Genomic DNA, 5424 nt, shown 5'->3' with positions numbered 1-5424 from the left:
ACACACACACGCCACACACCCATGCCACACACACACATACCACAGCACACAACACATACACAACACACATGCCATACACACACATACCACAGCACACACCACACACACACCCATCACACACACTTGCCACACACACATACCACACACGCCACACACACACAGACCACACCACATACCACATACATACCACACACACACCATACCACACACCACACACACACACACAACACACACATAACACACACACAATTTATTTACAGTGGCTTCAAGCTAGTCCAACAATAGCTATCTTCTGACTGAAAGTTCATTAATCCAATAGTTGTTAAGTCCAGGAGACTGAATGTTTGCCTCTAGGGCTTGGTTACTTTATTGAGTTCTTTTACCTCTACTCTTCTCCACTTCAGTCCCTTCCAAACTCCTAATACTAGGGAGGAGAGAAAAAAAGAAGGGAGGGACAGGGGGTAGATCACTTTAGACTGTTTCCCGTTGCTCAGGGGCATTGAGTTCCTTGAGAAATGTCCAACCTTCATCATCACGATATCTCAAAGCAGCAACCAGAAATCTAGTAGACAGCAAACGTGATCAGTGACCAGAAAAGGCAGCAGCAGGAACCAACAACAGCAGGGGAAGCAGCCGAGGGAGCAGCAGCTGCCACTTCTCTCAGGGCTCTGGTAATTTTGTACCCTCTCAGGAGTCCCCAGAATTCCAAATATAAACTCTCTGTAGCTGGCAGGATCACATCCCTGACAGAGCATGAGACAAATCATACTTAGCCCCATATCCCACACCTGGTATATTTGCATAACATACCTGGGTTTTTTAAGAAACCAAAAGTCTCACTACATTTTCCACTTTCTGTTTTAATTTATTAATTGTGCTGTGTTTAGTGAGAAATTATAGACAAAGACATTCCAAATAAACTAAATCCTTTTCAGATCAGTCGTCAAAGTTTTCAGGAGACCTTTTCCGCTCAATTATAATCTTTATAAGTTTTTAATGGTATCCATATCTTTTCATTGCTCATAGAAACATAAAGAAAATCACGTCTCCAACACAAAACTATTGCAGGTTTCCATTCTGCTGTCAGCATGTCCTTATAGAATATAGTCTGATTTAATTCCATGTGCTTTCCATAGCCCAGTGTCTCTCCGCTGCTCTTGTTCCTTTTTCATTAATGTTCAGAAATTTTAATGTTAACAAAGTATTATTTAATCTGTTGCTGGTGGTTTTTACTTTTTCCTTTTGTTTTTTAAGCATTTCTCCCAAAGTGAAATTAGATCTTTCTACAACTACTTGTCCTGTAGGATTGTGTGATATACCTGTAATGTGCTTTATTGCTTTATATTATAATATGCAAAAAATTGCTTCATCTTACTAAAGACATATGCTGGACCATTATCAGTTTTCATTTGTCTAAGTATCCCCATAATTGTCATTACTTCCAACAAATGTGTAATTAGAATCAGCTTTTTCAGAACTCAAAGCAGTTGCCCATTGAAACTCTGAATATGTATCAAAGGCATAGTGTACAAACTTTAGTTTTCCAAAGTCTGCAAAAAAAAAAAACAAAAAAAAAAACCACTTTCTTCTGCCAGATTTTATTTCTTTTGGTGCCCATAGGGTTACTTCCAGGAGCTAGTAGAGTTTGGTTATATAAAGAATATGTAGGACACTTTCTTATAATTACCTTGGCTTGTTGCAAAGTGATAGAAAGTTTTTTGAACTTTTACTCTTAACATAATGTTTTCATGAAAATTTTAGGCTTCTAACACATTTCCTATTAATAATTGATCAATTTACTCATATCCTTGTGCCAATAAACCTGGCAACTTATATGACACCAAATATGGGTAATATACAATGAATAGCTTGTATTTCTGATTACCTATTGCAGTTGTATAAACATCAAGGTTAATTATAAATTGTCAAGAATAAATTCAACCATTCCTATTTGCAAAACACCTCTTTCTTCATATTGAGAGTCAGTAATTACATTAAGGATTACATACAACTCTGAATTTTGAACAGAAGCGTATGGGCTTTGGATCACTTTGCTTATTTTGTCCGATTTATAGCCTGCCAATCTCAACTTATTTGCCTTAGTATAGAATGTAGGTACATCAGGGATTGACACTCCCTTTACAAAACCTGGGGGAATCCAATTAGTTCTTTTTATAAACTGAAGACGCTTGCTTTTATTATATTTGTTGATAATTCCACCCAAATAGTTACTACATGTTCTTTTTCAATCTTCATTGATCACCCATAATGACATAATCTCAGCATTAGTAAAAGGCAGTACAACTTCGGCTGGGTTTGTTCCAGACAATTGACATAGTCTTGTTCTACCACTAATTATTAATTAAGAAACATTTTCAATGTAAGTCTTCACTTTTTTACTTTGTGTGTGTGCTAGGAAAATCCATTCCATAATACTATATTCACTTTGCATAATTACCCAGTAGGAAAATGAGTTGAAGACAAAATATCCAACATAGAATCAAGTTTAGGATCAGTTTGATCCACATATGCATCACATTGTCTCTGTTCTACTAGCGTTAACGCTTTCTTTGCTTCAGCTATTAACCATCATGAAGTGTTTAAGTGTGAACCTCCTTGTAATGTTTGAAACAAATTATTTGATTCATGAGTACTTAATCTATTTGTAGAAGCAGCCTATTAATATCTCCCATTAAAATGTGAAAACCATTAAGAGTTTGCAATTGATCTCTATGGATCTGTACCTTTTGTGGTTGAAGTTCCTGTTGACTTCTTTTATTACCCAAATAGTTACTAGAGTCTCTTTTCTGTATTTCTTCAGAAGCAATATGTAACCACCATAACGGAAGAATTCTTTGTGTTACCTTAAGCAAATTTTCTAAAGTATCTGCATCAGAATCAGCCAACAAAATATCATCCATGTGATGATGAGTAATGGAATGAGAAAATTGCCTACAAATTATTTCTAGTAGTTGTTGCACAAACTATTGACAAAAAGTTAGACTATTTAACATTCACTGTGAACGCACTTTCCAATATCTTTTTAGTAGACCACAATTATTATAAGTGGTTACTGAGAAAGAAATCTTTTCTGTATGCTGATCATGCAAGAGGATTGTGTAAAAGAAATATTTTAAATCATAGCCCATGACTTAGATAATAAAGAAGGTAAAGGAATTCTAGGCTATAAAGAAACTATTGCTTGAATTACTCCACCCTTAGCTCTGTTAACACTCTCCATTTTCCTGATTTCCTTCTTTCTTTCTTTCTTTCTTTCTTTCTTTCTTTTTAAATAAAAAACACAGGGAGGGGAATTCCATGGGCTTGTAGACTCTTCTATATGTTGAATCTCCAGCTGCTCTTGTACCAGCTGCTCAAGTGCCTATAATTTTTCCTTAGTTAAAGGTCATTGCTCTACCTTAGCCTTGTAAGTCAAGCATTTTAGGGGAAAAGGTACTGGTATTTCACCAGTGGCCTCTCTTGTAAGTTTGGAAACTCTGTGATGTCCTGTGTTTGGATGATGGGAACATATCAATACCTTCCTCAGGAGCATCACCTATTTCTCCCCTAATTTCATCATGAGCTGTCTCTGGGATTTCAGAAATATCAATTTGAGCACCCCCTTTTTGTAAAAGATCCGTTCCCCATAAATTTGTGTGTATGTCAGCCATATATGGTCTCAACTTCCCTTTTTGCTTTTCTGGTTGAACACTTTAACCCAATATATACATTTGTTTTATTTAAGATACCTTACAAGTTCCTATAAACTGTGTATAAGCCTTCTGAAGTGACCACTCTGCATTCCAGGATTTGGAGGAAATGATAGTCATATCAACTCTTGTATACACCAAACCTTCTATTTCAATATCATTCACTTGGGTCTCTGATTGCATGAGAATGGTAATGCTTAGTTGCATTTTTCTACCTGCTTGTTATCTCCTGGCTTACCAGAGGGAAAAGGCTTCTATTTTTTCTCCTGTGGCACTTCAGCCAGTCCTCCATTTTGTTTCCAAATGACAAGAGGTTACCTTGGATATCTCATTGGTCCAATGACATCTTTTGCTACAATTTATGAAAACCTGCAAAGCCTAAGAGGTCTTTCAGAGAACTCACTGCCATCAGAAATGTCTTATTTGTTTCTGCAGAAAGCACCGTATTTCTCAAAGTTAATACATAGGCATTTTGAGATCTGCCTTGGAAAGTACCATATTTTTCACAATCACTGAATTAACATTTTGAGACCTAAGGCTTTTAAGGGCTTGGTCACAATTTCTTTGTAAATGGACAAATATTGATATGGTTTGAGAAGTTCTTATTATGTTTTCTTTTAAACTTGGAGTGAAAATAGGAATCTATTTCCCTATTGTTCCAAAGTGTTTCCTAAGATATCAAAGGGGAACACATTGAGCTAAATTTCTTCCTTTGTTTTATGTTTATGCTTTTGAATTTTGTACCGGGGATTTACAGTAAGATCATTCTTTCACTAACGTGTGGAGGTTTCAATAGTTAAGATGTACACTGCTCAGTCATTTCTGCCAAGGTAATCTAAATGAAACACGTTGTGTGCCTCACAGACTCTTTGGAAAATATAGCTTCTTTAGATATTTCTCCCTTTTGTAGAATATATGTGGCACTTACAATTTATCACATGTTACTATTTGAATTTGAAGGTCCCTACAGGCTCCAGTGTTTGAACACTTGGTCCCCATCTGTTGGTACCATTGAAGGAGTCTGTTGACGCTTTAGGAGGTGGGACCCAGGTGGGACACTAGAGAGGTGCCTTTGAAGGTTATGCTTGCTTTTGTTCCAACCTGTATTCCATGTGTGGCACGTTAACCAGCCTCCAAACTACAGACTCCAGAGCTCTGTATGGAGCACACCCATTGTGCCCTCCCTGCTGCAATGACCTGAACTTCCAGAGACCATGAGCCTAAACACGCCTCTTCTGCCTGTAAGCTATTTCCATCAGACATTTTGTCACAGCAATGAGGAAAATAATTACCATGCCAGATGTCATCCAGGTGTGCTGATTCAGTTTTTGTAAGTCAGCAATTTGTCAACAGAAAGTCAGTATTTCATTATCCTCTGCTAAGACAACTAAAGCAGAAGGCTAGTAAATACAGGTATAGTAAAATATTAAATCTATTGCAAAACTCAAGTGAATGTAAACCCACTTTGCTATTCTACACAAAGCGGCCAATATAATTTGCATTGTGAAACAGGACAAGGTTGAAACACATAAGGGTTAGATACCATTCTTAAGATTACAAGATTACAAACCGAGTAAGTGCTGATGACCTAAAAATAGAGATGGTTCCAGGGATGTGACACTAAAGTCTATATGCAACTGCTGTCCTGCACTGCCTCTTACACAAAGGTGGTAGGATCACTGGGAGCTGCTGGTGAAGGACAGCTGGTTTTACC

Source organism: Acomys russatus, chromosome 2 (assembly GCF_903995435.1).
Source record: "Acomys russatus chromosome 2, mAcoRus1.1, whole genome shotgun sequence".
Lineage (NCBI taxonomy): Eukaryota > Metazoa > Chordata > Mammalia > Rodentia > Muridae > Acomys > Acomys russatus.
Note: the sequence above shows the minus strand (reverse complement) of the source record.